Source organism: Nicotiana attenuata, chromosome 9 (assembly GCF_001879085.1).
Source record: "Nicotiana attenuata strain UT chromosome 9, NIATTr2, whole genome shotgun sequence".
In the NCBI taxonomy this organism is placed as follows: Eukaryota; Viridiplantae; Streptophyta; class Magnoliopsida; order Solanales; family Solanaceae; genus Nicotiana; species Nicotiana attenuata.
In genome coordinates, this window is record NC_031997.1 from 3,813,117 (window position 1) to 3,831,677 (window position 18,561).

An 18,561-nucleotide genomic window follows, 5' to 3' on the forward strand; every position below is an offset into this window, starting at 1 on the left:
TAAAAGCTATTACTTGACATTGCCCGAGTGGCTCATTTGCATTGATCTGGACTGAATATGGATCGGGCTGTACGCCGCAGCGATACTATGATGATATTGCGCTTGGGCTGTAGGAGCCCCTCCGGAGTCTGAACCCCCACAGTGAGCGCGGGTACCCAAATGGATCAGGCTGCACGCCGCAGCGGTCATATGCATTGCATTGCATTCATGCATCGGTTCCTGTTTGTAATACGTGTCATGACATTCAGCACTCTCATTTCATTGGCATTCATGCTACTTCTTGCACTATTTACCAGACGCCCTGGTGTTAATTATTAGTGGAGTGCTGTGCCCGAGGGGCTGACTTATGTGCTGACTTGCACTATATGATTACGCATTCATTTGCTTAACTGTTGGAAAGGATATTTTCAAAAGAAGTTTTAACTGAGTCCAGATATTTTCTAAAGGATTTTCACGGTTTTACTGTTTTCTCAAAGATTTGCACTGTCTTATATAGCATGATGGAGTGCTTTCACGTGATTTCTTACCGCTCAGTTATTATTTACTTTTATTGCTCACTGAGTTGGAGTACTCACTTTACTCCCTGCACCTCGCGTGCAGTTGCAGGTATTGTTCACCCGGTAGCGGCATATTAGCTGATTGAAGGTATTACTATTGTAGCTGAGTAAGGTGACCGCCAGCGTTCGCGGCACCGGACGTTGTCTTTAGCATTCCAGAATTTATTTTTTGTATAATATTGGCCCTGTAGTTGTATTCAGGTTTCTTTAGATGCTCGTGACTTGTGACACCCCGGTCGGGTTGTGTTGGGTTGTAAATACTGGTTATTATTGTCGTTAAGCTGTATTTATCTGTTCATTTATGTTTAAAAATTGTTAAAGAGACGATTTGGGTTAGTTGGCTGGCCTTGTCTTCACGAGAGGCGCCATCACGACCGGGTTTAGAAATTGGGTCGTGACAAGCGGGAAGTTGCTTGGTTGCATTGGGATGAAGATATCATTTTGCGGTATCAGAGTGCCAATGAGGCACGGGTGGTTCCGTCCGTCAGGTCAGGTGAATCGTAGTTCGAATAAGAGAGAATGATTTTCGAAAATGATTCTAATGTGTTCAAGAGTCTACAGGGAACAATCGGGTATCTTAAAGTTGCATGTGTGGTTAGAAATTGTGTTTTCATTGGAAGAGGTTCAGATTTGTGGCATTTCTATGTTAATTATGGGATTCTATGCATCACTGTCAGGAAAGTAAAGATAACAGATTTAGATTAACAGGAAGTTCTTCAGAGTTAAGTGCCGTGGAATGTGGTGTTTTCGAAAATATTCGAGAGAGTGTGTTCGGCGGCTTACGGGTTTCAGACAGTGTGGTTCATGCTTGGTTCTCGCGTGGTAAGCCTGGATTGAGGAATTGTGGTACTACAGTAAGGGAGAAATATCAAGTTCATGATGAATCAGAAGGGAAATTAGATAGATGAAATAGCTTGATAGTGGACCGAATCGGTATGGTGAGGATGTGATTAATTCTTTGTGTGTGTTCGAGGCAATGAGTTCGTACAGGTATTGTGCAGCAAAGCTCTTGCGTTCTGATAGCTTGCTTAGCTCGGTTTGGATAGAAGGATTCAGTCCTGACAGCTTAGTTGTGCAAATGGAATTGGGAGAGAGTTTTTGTTGGGTTTTACCGTGGTTTGGAGATGTATATTTTCTATGGGCATGCGTAGCATGGGATGTGTAATGATTTTCTTCTGAATGGGATCAATGGAAGTTCTTGGCTAGATGAGTTACAGTTCAGTTCTGAAAAGAAGTTCATAAAATTCTTAGGCAACGAGTAGCCTCAGGTAATCAAGGAAATGGTATTGCTAATTGGAAGTGATTTGACGAGAGTATACGTCTCAGAAAAAAAGGGAATGTGATTAAACTGATGATACTTCGGTAGTATTGCGGTGCTTTCTTGTTAGATCGACTGCTGATATCTGAGTTTGTGTGATGGCACAGGGGAATTTTAGAAGATCTTTCGTGGAATGATTGGGTACTTGAGGTGTGATATGTATTCATACGGCGGAATTTGGGACTAGGTATGGTGATTCGTGTGCTATATGGAGTGGAGACTGGAAGTTCTTATCTACAAACTATGTAGTGGTTGTGGATGGTGTGTATCGGCACCGTTTAGCGGCTATTGGGATTTGGAGGCCCGAGTGGATCTTTCATTGCTTGGTATGTTAGATTTTGGATATGATGTTGGGGTGTAGACTGGCTGTCTCAGTGTTGGGTTATTCTAGACTATTGCGCTATGGGCTATGCCGGAAAATGCCACGGGTTGAGTGGCGGGGTGCATCGGATTATGTTCTAGCATAGTGGTTTGTATTCCAAAGACCAGCGGATGGCTGTGGAGGACTGCTTTTCTTAATTGGACCTTCATGATGGATGTCAGTGCAGAGGTTTCTACCATTGGTTCAGTTCCGGTGTTGAGGGACTTTTCGGATACGTTTCTTGTGGCCGAGCATGTCGCCAGACGAGGTTTGTGGAATTCCGGGTATTGATTTGGTGTTGGGCACCGTATTGTATGGCTCTGGTAGGAGCTGTAGTAGTGGAAGGAGCAGCTGCAGGCTTCCTTGATGATGAGTTCGTTGGCAGGTCAATGTGGATGCTTGTTCTAGCTTGAGTCGGCTTGGTTGACCCCGAAATTTTATTGTTGAGGGATAGGTTGATTCGATCGTTAGTAAGCTTGTTAGTGATCTGGGGAGATCTATGAGATGCTATTATGCTGCGAAACGTTATGATTTGTTGGTTATGGGCACACGTGATGCGGTTCTATTGGGATTTATAGTGGAGGTCGAGCGGGAGAGTAATTGGGTGTTGCTCGGTAAATGAAATGTTGGTTATGACCTATCGGGTTGCGTGTCGTATGTTATATGTTTCACCGTGGGTGTAATGAATTGCTTGGGTTCCAGACATCAAATTGTGTGTGGCTGTCTATTTTGAGCATAGTGACTTGAGGCGTTTCATGTGTAACAGTGTTTGGATAGGATCGCGCATTGTGGCGAGGCCACGTGGAGATATGACCTTTCGGGGTAGATTCAAGTGTTCTATTTCTATGATGTGAGACGGGGTCTCAGCCTTGTATGGTGATGGTATTGATGAGCTTGAGGTACAGCTCTTTCGTTTGAGTCATTTTTCATGATTTGAGTATGTTCAGACCGTTTCTTATTGGTGCTTGTATTATGTAAGTTGTGGCTTAGGCCTGTATTGAGGTGTCATATCACCAGAGTGGTGTGTTGGATTCGAGGTGATCGTTAGGGTCATTAATGAATACGAATAGATTTGATTTCAGCTTGTTGGAAGGATAATATCGAGGTTTGGCTCGGAAATCTGTTGTGGTATTAGTCAAAAGGGAAGTGGCTTCATGAGTGGTTGATCTGAGAAATGGTTATGGTTTGCGGCGTGTCTCATTTATCGTTGGCAGTATATAAAAGTGTTGGAATAAGACTTTAGCTAATAAGGGATTTTCTATCGGTATTTGGTTGTTGTGGGCAACTGCGGTGAATAGAAGTTATCGTTTTGAGTGCTTGGATTATGTGGTATATCATATGATTTCACCTGAGGTTGCAGGTATGGGTTATTACAGCTGGTTCGGACTTATTCTGAATATGGATGTGAGGTTCTGGTTTTGTGTATGATTTCAGAAAGTGCAATGTGGTTCTGTGGTTATGGAATAGATGGATTGTGGAATTTCAGCTTTGTTGTGTTATCGGACCTATGCGAGATAGGGTGACGTGGGATCACCCCCGGGTATATGCTTGGTAAGTTCATTCAGCTATTGGTTGGCTTCTAGGATAACTTTGGGTACGCTCGAGGACGAGCGTTTGTTTAAGTTGGGGAGGATGTGACGACCCGACCCGTCCTCTCAGGAGTTACCGCCCCGTTTCACCCATTTTATACTTCTTCATGTTTCATTATCAGTATTTGGTGTGTTATAGTTGATTCGGATTGGTTTTGGTAGAAATGAGGCACTTAGTCTCTTTAAGGAAGGCTTAAGTTGGAGAAGTCAACCGGATATTGACTTATGAGTTATAGGGCTCGGATGTGATTTCTGGTGATGCGGTTAGCTTCGGGGGATGATTTGTGACTTAGGAGTGTGATTGGAATTTATTTTGGAGGTCCGGTGTAGAATTAGGCTTGAATTGACGAAGTTAGTATATTGGCGAATTCCGGTTGATGGGTGAGATTTTGATCCGAGGGTCGGAATGGAATTCCGAGAGTTGCTGTAGCTTCGTTATGTGATTTGTGATGTGTGTGCAAAATTTCAGGTCATTCGGACGTCGTTTGGTTGGGTTTTTGATCAAATGCGTATTTCAGAAGTTTTGAAGAAACTTAGGCTTGAATCCGATGTGATTTAATGGTTTTAGCGTTGTTTGATGTGTTTCGATGATTAGAACAAGTTTGAAAAATGGTTTAGGATGTGTTGCTGCTTTTGGTTGAGGTCCCGGGGGCCTCGGGGTGGTTTCGGATGGTCAACCGGACCATTTTTGGACATAAAGATTGCAGGTTCAACTATTTGTGTTGCAGAAGAAAATTGCTCATCGCGTTCTCATGGGTGAGTCGCGAACGCGTAGAGGGAATTTCAGGGCATGGAAATTTTGTCTTCGCGTTCGCGTGGCATTGGGTCGCGTTCGCGTAGTTCTGAAAGGCGAAGCATCGCGATCGCGATTTGGCTTCCGCGATCGCGTAGAAGGAAGTTAAGGCCCTGAGAAATTGTTCAATGCGTTCGCGGCCAGGTGGACGCATTCGCCTAGTTGGAAGTCCTAAAGGTACGCGTTCGCGGGTTGGGCACCGCGTTCGCGTAGGTTTATTTTGGTCAATGTTTCTGTTCATCGCGAACGCGGGGAGTTGCCGCGTTCGCGTAGAGTAAAATGCACCTGGGCAGAAGGGTTTTTTTATATTATTTCATCCGCGAAGCTTGGTCTATTTCTCCATTGTTGAGCACCTTGAGAGCTTTTGGTAGAAACTAAAGAGGGTTTCGACGGGAATTGATTGGAGGTGAGTCTCGTGACCTAGAATCATCATTTTATTGAAGAATCAACACCTAAATTCATGGAAATTTGATTAAAAATGGAAGAACTAGGGCTTGACTTTTGAAATGGAAATTTGGAGTTTGAGGGAGCATTGGAGCTCGGATTTTGGTAAATTTGATATGTATGGACTCGTGGCGAGGTAAGGAATCCATTGATGTTAATTTTCTGATTTTTCGAGGAGTGGGCCCGAGGCTCGGGTTTTGCTAATTTAGAGATTTTTGCTATTTTTCGATTGTTTTCGATTGGGTATTGTCCCATTAGCATATTGTGATGTATTCGCTCTGATGTTGGATAGATTCGACGTGCGTGGAGGCCTGTTTGAGGGGCAAAGGCGTCGCGAGCTAGAGATTTCACCGGTTCGAGGTGAGTAATGATTGTAAATGATATCCTGAGGGTTTGAAACCCCGGATTTGCACATCGTAGTTCTATATTGAGGTGACTTGCACGCCGGATAGCGAGCGTGGGGTAGAGCGCCGTTAGGGATTGTGACTTGGTCCGTCCCGGTTGTTGATTTTACCGCGTATTTGACTGAAACTTATTTGATATTATCATGATTTGGGCTGATTGCCATACTTGGGCTTCGTGCCAATTATTTGAACCCCTCTGGGGATTTTTATCACTCTTTCCTCACCATTTGATATACTACTTGAACTCTATTCTGTTGATTATACTGTTTTTGCAAACTCAGCCGTTTTAATCGATTTTTGAGATTTTACTGATATTTCACTGTTGTCTGGGCTGAGAACTATTATTTTATTGATGCCCGAGGGGCTTATGATATTTTCTGGACTGAGTGAGGCTTTCAGGCCTTGAGCATGAGGTGAGGAGGCTTCCAGGCCTCGAGTGATATGTGAGGAGGCTTTCAGGCCTCGAGTGTATATGTGAGGAGGCTTTCAGGCCTCCAGTGATATGTGAGGAGGCTTTCAGGCCTCGAGTGTATATGTGAGGAGGCTTTCAGGCCTCGAGTGATATGTGAGGAGGCTTTCAGGCCTCGAGTGTATATGTGAGGAGGCTTTCAGGCCTCGAGTGATTTGTGAGGAGGCTTTCAGGCCTCGAGTGTGATGTGAGAAGGCTTTCAGGCCTCATGTTGATATGTACAGGCTTTCAGGCCTTATGATGATATAACGCTTGGGCTGTAGGAGCCCCTCCGGAGTCTGCACCCCCACAGTGAGCGCGGGTACCCATGTGATTTGAGAGTGAGCCCGAGGGGCTGATGTTGTACTGTGTGACTGATACTGAGCCCGAGGGGCTGATACCATTCTGAGTGATGTGATACTGTGCCCGAGGGGATGATACAGTTCTGAGCGATTGATATTGAGCCCAAGGGGCTGGTACTGTTTTGAGATGTGCCAGAGGGGCGTACTTTTATGTGCTCATCTTGCATATTTATTTGCCCTTTTTACCTGTTATACTGTGGTATTTATGCCCGAGGGCGAATTTTTCTGTGCTTATCAGCACTAACTGTTTGAAATCGTTTCCGTAATTATTGAAAAGATCATTTTCAAAGGAGATTTGAACTGAGCCAAGATATTTCTAAAGATTTCACAGATTTCACTGTTTTCTCAGAAAATTGTACACGGCTTCTATACAGCATGTTGGTTGCTTTACGTGATTTCTTGCTGCTCAGTTATTATTTACTTTTATTACTCACTGAGTTGGAGTACTCACTTTACTCCCTGCACCTTGCGTGCAGATGCAGGTATTTGTTCACCCGGTAGCGGGTTTTGAGCTGGTTGAAGATTTTGCTATCATAGCTGAGCAAGGTGACCGCCAACGTTCGCGGCACCAGATTTCTTCCTCTGATCTATTATGTATATTACTGGCCTTGTAGTTGTATTTAGACTCCTCTAGATGCTCGTGACTTGTGACACCCCGGTTTGGGCTGTGTTTGGTTGTACTTCCGCTAAGTAATATTATCGAATCATCTTCAAAACTTTTTATTCATGTTTATCTATTTTTGAAAGAGGCAATTAGGGTTGGTTGGCTGGCCTTGTCTTCACGAGAGGCGTCATCACGACCGTAGCGGAGTTTGGATCGTGACATGGTAACACTTCCATTTTGTTGGAATTAATATTCTTTTGTAGTGAATAGATGGACCTTTTTGGTAGGTGTAATTGGCTAATAATGGAATATACCGGGTATAATATAAAGTATATGTTTGGTTTATAATATATTAAACTTGGAGAAACTTTTATTTATAATTTTAACACTTTCTTAAAGGACTTTGGATGAAGAGATATTGGAGAACACCTTTGTGATATTATTTTATCTTGGGATTAGCTATCCCAAAATTGTTATCACACATTGAATATTGTATAAAAACAATACCAGAATTGTCTTATAACAAGTGACGGTATCGCTGTTTGCAACAAATTTTCTTAAGACGAAAAATAAATTGCAACAAAAATAATATGAAGAAAAAAGTAATTTTATTGATAAATATTCGTGAGTACAATTTTATGTATCCCTTGATTCTCCTCTCTAAAATTCTCCGTGATTCGAGGGCTGAAGCAGCGTATTTCTCAAATGTAAGATGATGCAGACCTCCTGGATGTATTTGATCTTGAATGTTGTTAGGAATTTGAGCAAGACATATTTGACTTGTCTTTGATCTCTTAATGAATATTCCAAGAGTTTCATGGAATTTCGGAGATCTCATATTTGATCTCTTTGTGCATATTCTGGGCGTGCCAATTTATTCGCAATAAATTATTTGTGATTCAAAAATAAATTGCAACCACAATATAAATATGAAGGAACATAATTTTATTCATAAAAAGACGCGGGTACAATTCTGTTTATCCCCTTGATTCTTCTCTCCTGATTATCTCTGTGATTCGAGGGCTAGAACAACGTATTTCTCGAACGTAGGATGGTGCGGGCTTTCATGGATTTATTTGATTTCCATGAAGTATGTTGTGGATCTTCTTGAAGTATTTGATTATCAAGAATTATCCGGCCACTTCTTGATCTCTTTGTGAATATCCCGTGAGTTTATGGGATTTTCGAGATGATCTCCATTTTTGAGATCTTTATTAAAGGATTATGTAATCCTTTTTATAAGAGTGACCTAGGGTTTTGGTAGAGTAGCATCTAAGCAACACTGACAGACTCCTAGAATTTCAAGAGGTCTTGTAGTATCTTGAATTTAGGATTTAACTCGATCCATTAAGATTTCAATATCTACAATCGCTTATATCCGAAAAACGAAAATTTCAAATACGGAATTAAATAATCTTACTTTTTTATCACGAGATTACTATCTTTTATACCACAAACCAAGGTGGTGAATAGAAGCATAAGGTCAAAGTCCTCAATTCGACCTACTTAGGTAGAAAAATGGTAATAAAATTACATCAAAATATCAATTTTCTGACTTATTATCTGTATCTCAAAATTTCAATATCGTGTGTTTTCCTGCAAGTTTTTCCTTTTGTTTAACTGTCCCACAAGCTTTTCTCCTTCTGTTATTAGAGAATTTTCAATGTTTTTTTCAATGGAAGAGAAGAGAGATGAATTTAAGCATTTTAATACTTTATTAGTTGGGGCCAAATTATCAGTGAACCATATTCTCTGTCACGATTACTATGAACAAACCACTTTATATACATAATATAACCACAAAGGCGGCTAGATTATATTAAGCTAATAAAATTTAATACTGAATTTATAAAATGAAATCTTATTTATTTAGTCACTATAAAAGAGATAAAATTTTCATGTATAGGTATATAAAATTGTAAATTGAGTGCTACACGAGAGATTATAGAGTATCAACAAAAGAGGCAATGACTAATATCAGAGGCAGACCTACCTTAGGGTTAGGGGGATTACCGGAACCCGTTAGACTCGGGAAAATACTGTAAATATATTTTATATATATTTATATATATACTGGGCACCCTTAAATAATTTATCTGGCCACCTTAGTAAACTAAAGCAAGGCAGACGTGTTGGTTTTGTAGCTTGTTCAAGCACTTCAGTTTAGGGGTGTTCAAAACCGAACCGAAATCGAAAACCGGACCGAAATCGAAACTTAATGGCTAATTGGTATCGGGTTAACAGTTTAACGGACGGAGAACAGATTGAAATTTTTTATTAACGGCTTATCGGTTTGGGAGCGGATTATTCAATTTTCTTAACGGATAATTCGTTAACCCGTTAAGAATATATATATACATATAAAATTTATTTTTATCCCCATATATATTAAATAATCAAAAGCACTTCTTCCTCCAGTAGTCTATCAAAGTGAATTAGAATAAAAGAAAGCCAAATAAAAGGAGTCATATAACTGTGACAAAAGACAGAATTTGCTGTCTGAAACAAGATAACAACACCAGTTACACCACTGCTTCATCAACTTTGGCTAGGTTTTAAGGACGAACATTTGTTTTAACAAAGGCCAATGTGCATACACATAAATAAGATTCTAGATAGATGATTTACCCATCACGGTGTCACTTCCCAAAACCACATTTAGGACATGGACATTTTATTCTATCTCCTATACAAGCATTCTTAAATGCAAAATTTAGAAATTGATTCAAACCAAGTAAATACTTTGTTGTATTTCTAGGCATTCCAATCCAAGATTTATCCATTGAAAAGTATTGATATATAACCTTTCAGAAGTGATCCGCCGATAAGGATTTCTCTGAGCAAGAGTGTTTACTGTAACCTACAATATTTCCATGAGAAAGGATGATTTAGTAACCTATCAACGCAATAACATTATAAATTATTTTGTAAGATAATGTAGCTTGGACTGCTATATGTATAAATAAATGCAAATTAGCAGTTGATGTGAATTGATACAGGAAATCCAAATTACAAGATAGAACCAAATACATACACATACACATATTGATTGTTGTTACCAATCTCTATGTTACTTCGGTCCTTTACTTTGCTTTCCTTCTAAACATTTTCACATTTCCACACTTCTATTGTAGGAGAAATGCAGCAGATTTCTCTTAATTTCTTAATTGCTAGGACTCCTCGATAATTCATTTTATATGTTGTTGACCCATTTTTCATACTCATACAGCTATGATTCTATTGATCTTAAACCACTGTATAGCAGTGTAGCCAGTAATGATATGTTCCTACTTGTTCTGTGCCTATACTGAAATTTTTTATTTGGAAAGCTAAAGTCATTTTCCTTGTAGAAGTAATGATATGTTCCTACTTGTTCTGTGCCTAAACAAAAGTATTTACAAATATGAAAAGAACCTCAGCACCACCTTAAGAACAGCAAAACAATATAGTAAAGGAAAAGAAGGAAATATACAAACTAAAATATCAAAGATAAACAACAAATTAATTACAAAGGCTCCCCATTGGCAAGTCAGTAACCTGCGATAGGAAGAATATGAGGTGCTCCAGAAATCACTAAGGTGACTAGAGTGTAGGCTACTATATGATACTTCTTGTCAAAATTAGCATATTTGTCAGAACAAATAGCTCTACAGATGAGACTAAGATAGAAATTCAAAAGAAACTACAACCACTTGAAATCAACACAGGCTCAAATGCAGTACTTACTGCACTTCAAATAGGTCATGTTCATTTTCTACCGGTTGGAAAGTAGTACTGTAGTTTTTGTACAGAAAAACAACGTAATGTTCATATAGGTAATGTTCAAATAGGTAATGTTCATTTACTGCACTTCCATATTATTAAACAGAAAAACAAAAAATGTACCTTGAGAGGAAAAGCAACCAGAGGCAATTGTGTCTTCTCTGAAGGTCCGCAGGAGTTCTAAAATACACATGCAAAAGGAAATATTTTAATTAAGACCCAAATCACAGAAATTAACCTGCAAAATACACAAAAAATCTAAATTCTATAACCTTTAATACCTAATGCAAAAGGAGAAAGAGGACTTACATCTCGATTTCAATAAAGAGTGTTATATCCTTCTTCAAATACACTGATCCTACAAAATTTCTTTTACTTTCTGTTGAGAATCGAAAAACATCAAGATGAAAGAAAGAGAAAAAATCAGTAAAGGAAAAACACAAATTAACAAAGAAAATAAACTTAAAACCCACATGCATGAAGAAAGAAAGACAAAAAAGCAAAATCAAAGAATGAAAAAGCAAAATCAAAGCAAAATCGAAGAGGAATTTGTATGAAAGTGGGCTGCTATGAAGGCAAAATCGAAGAGGAATTTTTGAGGAATCTGTATGCTAATCGAAGAGCAAAATCAAATAAACTTACATCCAATTAAAGGAATTTTTGAGGAATTTGTATGCTGCTCATTTTCATCCCTTGTCTGCTAGGTCTATTAAGGATTTGGTTAAAGGGACGTTTCTGAAAATGAAAGAGGGTTTTTTTTAGTTTGTAGCTGAAAATGAGAAAAGGGTTTGAGAAAAAAAAGAGAGGGAAAGGATTAAAAAAAGAGGGAAACATTGGAGTTAGTGGGCGCTATTTTTTTAAGGGTTGCAGAGGTTACCAACCGCCGTAAATATAACATATTTGCGGGGGTAAATAAACCCCTACAATTTGATATAGATTGCGGAGGTTATAGTAACTGTCGCAATTAAACCGCCGCAAATTTAGCATTTTTTTTGTAGTGCTCTTAGTACGTCGACCATGTATTTAAACATACAGAGACTAAATTTTCTTTTATTTTGATTGAATTAGGCCGATAAACCGCCCGATAAGAGCTAAACCGATACCAATCCTTCGATATCTTATCGGATGACTAGCGGATTAATATATTTAAAAGCCGATAACCGATAAGCCAAACCATTTAAAGTAAATTACCGCCCAATCCGCCCCCGATAAGCAGCCCTACTTCAGTTACTTGAAGGATCCAGGTTCGTAACCTGCCCCCTACGTTTGCATTTTAAAATTCTTTTAGTCAACTTGTTTTTTTTTTTTTTTTGAATTCTTCATTACAAGTCTTAACTTTTATCCTTCTCCAAACTAAAAAATAAAACCAACCCCACCTCTCTTTCTCTTTGAGTTCTTTAATACTTGTATCTAACTTTTATCCTTTTCCAAACTAAAAAACAAAACCAACCCCACCTCTCTTTGTCTTTGAATTATTTAATACTTGTACACAATAGTTAACCTAAACCATTCTGCTAAAAAACAAAACCCCATTTTCAATTAACCCTTTTCTACTTCTGCTCGAGCTCAAATCCGGTGACCGGTAGTCTGAATCGGCGTCGGCTACTGGATTGAGGCTCTTCTTTAACTGAAATAGTAGGTTTCTTAGAGTAAAATCTTGATTGTATTTGAGTAAGTTTTTTCTTTCTTTTGAAAATATTAACTTAGCAAAGTAATTTGGTATCAAAATTTTGCTTTCGTTAGAGCCAAAAAGTAATTGCCAAATTAATTTTGTATGCATTTGAATATTATGTGCTAATGTTATATATTTTGAAGTGTTTCTTTTCAAACCAAAACTTCAAATTAGGGAATTTTTTACAGACTAGAGTAAAATTTGGAACTTGTTTAATTTAATTAATACTTGTTCTCATAGTAGCTACACTAAGCAGTAAGCCATAAAATCTTATTATAACTTGAATATCAGAACTTTTTTATTTACACGACAAAATGTAGTATTGATACAAGACAAAATGGAGTATGGACTCTTAAATTGAATTGAATCATTGTTTGGTAGGAAGTTCTTGTTCTTATAACTTGAGATGGACGTATTTTTGACGAGGTTTAATTCTTCTCAACCAAGTTCTAATTTTAGAGAGAATTCTTCCCGTCTAGTCGATGAATTTGATGTGGAATCATTAAATCCCGACCCCGGAGAGAAAATACCCATTGATAAATATAGCCTTGAGATGAAGTGAGAAAATACTACATTCAACAAGGGCATTGTCAACTGGTTGATTACAAATTCCCTAAAACTTTATTCGGAAAGAAAATGCGTCAAGTTATCATAGAATTGCGCCGAACATTATCCTTAGAGCCAAAAACTAAATGCGTCAAGTTTACAAATTCCCTAAAACTTTATGCAACATTCCCTAAAACTGTATTTTGCTGATATGTTATCATACTCGTGTAACGACCCGACTGGTCGTTTTGAGCAATTGCGCCCGGTTCGGCAGTTTGAGGTCTCGAACAGCTTCACATTATGTATATCGACTTGTGTGCATGGTTGGATTCAGTTTCCGGATGAATCGGAGTGTAATTGGAAGAAGGAACCTAGTTTTGGAAGTCTAAACATTGAAAAATTTGATCGGAATTGGACTTTTGAGTAAACGGCCCCGGAATAGGTCGTGGATGATCTCAACAGCTTCGTATGGTGATTTCGGACTTAGGCGCACGTCCGAATTTGAATTTGGAGGTCCGTAGGGTAATTTGAGGTGTTTCGGCGAAAGTTGGAAAAGTTGAAGTTTGGAAAATGGAGATGTTTGACTCATAGTTGGCTTTTGTAATATCGGGGTCGGAATGCGATTCCGAGAGTTGGAATAGCTTCGTTATGTCATTTTGGACTTGTCTGCAAAATTTGGCATCATTCCTGGTTGATTTGGTAGGTTTCGGCACGAGTTTTGGAAGTTGGATGGCTTGAAAGTTCCTCAAGTTCGATTCTTGGTGTGATTCGTTGTTTCAGCATTGTTTGATGTGATTTGAGACCTCGAGCGAGCCATGTTAGGTTATGTAACTTGTTTATGTGTTTGGACGGGGTTCCGGGGGCCTAGGGTGTATTCCAGGTGGGCTTCGGGTCATTTTTCCCATTGTTTGGACTCTTGTATTTTGCTTCTGGTATTCCTTCTCCGCGATCGCGAACAGCCTTTCGCATTCGCAATGTGTTGTTGCTGGTCGCCTCATTTTCCTTCTTCGCGTTCGCGTAACACGCCTCGCATTCGCGAAGCTCTGCCTTATCCTTCATCGCGTTCGCGCCGCCCTCACGCGTTCGCGTAGTTATGACGTTCCACTCTTCGCGTTCGCGAAGAGCAATCTCTGGGCCATAATATTTTCCTTCTTCGCGTTCGGTGCGTGCTGTTGCGTTCGCGAAGCACAACTGGGCAACCTTCCTTTTTCTTCTTCGCGAACGCGATACTTCCTCCGCGTTCGCGATGCTTTAAGACCCGGGCAGAATAAATAGTACTCTATTCCAAGGGTTTGCCATTTTCACCATTTTTGGAGTTCTAGAGCTCGATTTTGGGCAATTCCTTGTGGGATTTTCAAGCAAAACGATTGGGTAAGTGTTCTTCACCTAGAATTGATTATATTCCATGAATTTGTCTTCATTTTTATCATTTAAATTGTGATTTGAGTTGAGTAAAATGTTGGTTTTTGAAGAAAATTCCTAATATGAAAAATCATGATTTGAGGGGCCAAATGGTATCGGAATTTAATAAATTTTGTACGGTTGAACTCATATTGGAATGGGTATTCGGTTTTTGTAAAATTTGTCGGGTTCCGAGGCACGGGCCCGGGGGTCGACTTTTGGACCGATTTTTAGATTTTGTTAAAGGTTGAGACTTTATAATCCGGAATAGTTTCTTATGTGTTTTATTTGTACTTTGAAGTTAATTTGGTTAGATTCGAGCCGTTCGGAGGTCTTTTCACCCGAGAAGTGCATTTTAGAGTATGCGGCCGGAAATCTTATATGGGTGCTTAGATAGGATGATGGAAGGTGAGTAATGTATTAGCCATTTGATTTGTGTACTTGAGTCCGGGTATGGAAATTTTGGTGTTCCCGAGGTTTTGGGACTAAATATCCCCATATGTGGGTTATTTCTTGTTAGTGGATTGTGAAGAAATGTTGAGAATGGGATAATTAATAGCATGTGTTATCGATAGGTTGTTGTGGATCTTTCTGAACAATATTTACCTATGTGGAAATAATCAAGATTTGGGTTGGGGGCTATTTGAGAGCTCAATGAGAATATATATCTTGTATCAGGTCAAGTTTGTGTGCTCCTGTGAGATAGCCATGGTTATGTTATCAGGCAGAATGAGTATTATCTCTGCCCCTAGCTTATGTTATGTACTACTCTTTTATGCTGTGTTAGGCGGTGAGGTTGTATGATTATTCCCCACGCATGTTGTAATTCTGTATAGGCCTTATGATTGATGCGTGCGAGATAGCCCTCGTGATGTTGATTTGCTCATGGCACCTTAGTTGTTCTTGCTTCTTTCATGTTTTAGCACTTCTATTCATTTCCCCACAGTTTTATTTGTGCACTCTGTTGTACTTGATATCAGTATTCATATGTTCAGTGAGCCCGAGCATTTTGGCTTGATGAGTATTTGGGAGCGGGCTGCACGCCGCAGCGAATGTTANTTTCTTGTGTTTATTTGGTGTTGTGTTTTCCCTCTGTGGGGCTATTTGATGAAGAACTAAACTTTTGTTGTTATACGTGTTGTACTCGTTAGATAATTCTTATACTCTGCTTTTCTTTATTTGTGCTGCATAATTGAGTAATTATTGGTTTGGTGTACGAATTGTGTAGTGTGAGAATCCGTGTGGTTCCGTGATGAGCTGTTAGTTGGGTTCCTTGTATTGGCTGAGATGAGATTCTTAGAGCTGAGATTAGTACTATGGTATTGGGGTGAGGAGTGTTTGGAAGTATGAGGGTGATTCTGCTAAGATTTGGGTAATGGCCCTTAGCGAGCGAGAGAGCTTCTTGACTTGTTGTCTTCATAGGCGGCTATGAGTTCCCGCATGTTTCTTTATCATGAGCAGTGATGTGGAGGTCCGGAACAGGGTTGTATTCAATGTGAAGTATATTGCCGTCATCCAGGATGTTATTTGAGCAACATTGGTGGTCAGATGTTATTGCTTCGGGCATTTGAGTTGTGTGGAGCAACATGTGATGGTATTCTGGATTGGAATTTGGCTTGATTTAGCTTGTTAAGGCTCATGCAGTGTGATGACGTGGAATTCGGATCCGATGATGAATTTCAGATGTTGAGGTTTGGGTTCTGTTCTAAGGTTATGGGCTAAGGAGGAGATGGGATCTTCAGTTAAGTTGCATTGTCAGTTCTGCTTAGGTTGGCTGATGGGGAATCACCCCCGGGTGTATGTATGGTGAGCTCATGCAGTGGTTCGATGGTTTTGGAACAACTCCGGGCACGTTCGAGGACGAACGTATGTTTAAGTGGAGGAGGATGTAACGACCCGGATGGTCGTTTTGAGGAATTGCGCCCGGTTCGGCAGTTTGAGATCTCGAGTAGCTTCACATTATGTATATCGACTTGTGTGCATGGTTGGATTCAGTTTCCGGATGAATCGGGGTGGAATTGGAAGAAGGAACCTAGTTTTGGAAGTCTAAACAGTGAAAAATTTGACTGGAATTAGACTTTTGAGTAAACGGCCCCGGAATGGGTCGTGGATGATCTCAACAGCTTCTTATGGTAATTTTTGACTTAGGCGCGCGTCCGGATTAGGATTTGGAGGTCCGTAGGGTAATTTGAGGTGTTTTGGCGAAAGTTGGAAAAGTTGAAGTTTGGAAAATGGAGAGGTTTGACTCAAAGTTGACTTTTGTGATATCGGGGTCGAAATGCGATTTCGAGAGTTAGAACAGCTCCGTTATGTCATTTTGGACTTGTCTGCAAAATTTGGTATCATTCCGGGTTGATTTGATAGGTTTCGGCACGAATTTTGGAAGTTGGATGGTTTGAAAGTTCCTAAGCTCGATTCTTGGTGTGATTTGTTGTTTCGGCGTTGTTTGATGTGATTTGAGACCTCGAGCCAGTCCATGTTAGGTTATATGACTTGTTTGTGTGTTTGGACGGGGTCCCGGGAGCCTCGGGTGTGTTCCAGGTGGGCTACGGGTCATTTTCCCATTGTTTGGACTGCTGTATTCTGCTTCTAGTATTCCTTCTCCGCGGTCGCGAACAGCCTTTCGCGTTCGCGATGTGTTGTTGCTGGTCGCCTCATTTTCCTTCTTTGGGTTCGCGTAACACGCCTCGCATTCGCGAAGCTCTGCCTTATCCTTCATCGCGTTCGCGTCGCCCTCACGCGTTCGCGTAGTATGCCGTTCCACTCTTCGCGTTCGCGTACTAGTTCACGCGTTCGCGAAGAGCAATCTCTGGGCCATAACATTTTCCTTCTTCGCGTTTGCGTGTGTGCTGTCGCGTTCGCGAAGCACAACTGGGCAGCCTTCTTTTTTCTTCTTCGCGAACGCGATACTTCCTCCGCGTTCGTGATGCTTTAAGACCTGGGCAGAATAAATAGTACTCTATTCCGAGGGTTTGCCATTTTCACCATTTTTGGAGTTCTAGAGCTCGGTTTTGGGTGATTGCTTGTGGGATTTTCAAGCAAAACGATTGGGTAAGTGTTCTTTACCTAGAATTGATTATATTCCACGAATTTGTCTTCATTTTTATCATTTAAATTGTGATTTGAGTTGAGTAAAATATTGGTTTTTGAAGAAAATTCTTAAAATGAAAAATCATGATTTGAGGGGCCAAATGGTATCGGAATTTAATAAATTTTGTATGGTTGAACTCATATTGGAATGGGTATTCGGTTTTTGTAAAATTTGTTGTGTTCCAAGGCGCGGGCCCGGGGGTCGACTTTTGGACCGATTTTTGGATTTTGTTAAGATTGAGACTTTATGATCCGGAATAGTTTCTTATGTGTTTTATTTGTACTTTGAAGTTAATTTGGTTAGATTTGAGCCGTCCGGAGGTCTTTTCACCCGAGAAGTGCATTTTAGAGTATCGGTTTGCCGTCTTTGAGGTAAGTATCTTGCCTAACCTTGATGGGGGACTTCCCCTTAGGATTTGAGTCTTCTATGCTAATTGTAGTCTGTGCATGCGAGGTGACGAGTGTGTGCTCGGACTTATTTGTGAGAAATTTGCTCTAGGGTTCTTAGGTCCTTATGTTCATTATGTGGAAAATAGCCGTTATGATTGTATTTCCTAATTGCTTAAATTGCCTATATATGCTCCATATGATGTTGTTAGCTTTCCTCTAATTCTACGTGTTACATTGACCCTTATTTTCCTTAATTGAAGTGGTTGCCTTCCTTATTTTTTTGATACATCTTGATTGTGAGTTCCTCTATCACTTCGTGCAAATATGTTACATGTCCAATTGTTATGGTTACCGGTGTAGTTATCACGTGCTTATTATGTCTTGCTGTTTTGTTGAGGATATCGTGCTTCTTGGTTTTTTTTTTCGTGACCCTCACTATGTGTTGTTGATTCCCTTGCCGGGATGTTATTGATTCTGTTGTTGATTCCCTTGCCGGGATGTTATTGTTTCTATTGTTGGTTCCCTTTCCGGGATGTTATTGCTTCTATTGATTGATTCCCTTGCCGGGTTGTTGTTATTTCTACTGTTTGGGTGAGGAAAGAGTGATAAAGCACCAAGGGTGATGCCGTGCACATTCACATTTATATTGATGAATATGGTGAGGAAAGAGAGATAAAGCACGAAGGGTGATGCCGTGCACATTTATATTATTCATATGGTGAGGAAGAGTGATAAAGCACGAAGGGTGATGCCGTGCACATTTATATTATTCATATGGTGAGAAAGAGGGATAAAGCACGAAGGGTGATGCCGTGCACAT

General features: G+C 40.0%; 1 long non-coding RNA gene across 1 annotated transcript; it reads right to left on the reverse strand.

The window, feature by feature from the left end:
* Window positions 9,367–11,414, reverse strand: LOC109232731. Its single transcript, XR_002068975.1, has 4 exons — window positions 11,285–11,414; window positions 10,952–11,021; window positions 10,766–10,822; window positions 9,367–9,740 (listed from the first exon to the last, which is right to left on the reverse strand). It is a non-coding gene; the product is annotated as an uncharacterized LOC109232731 (long non-coding RNA).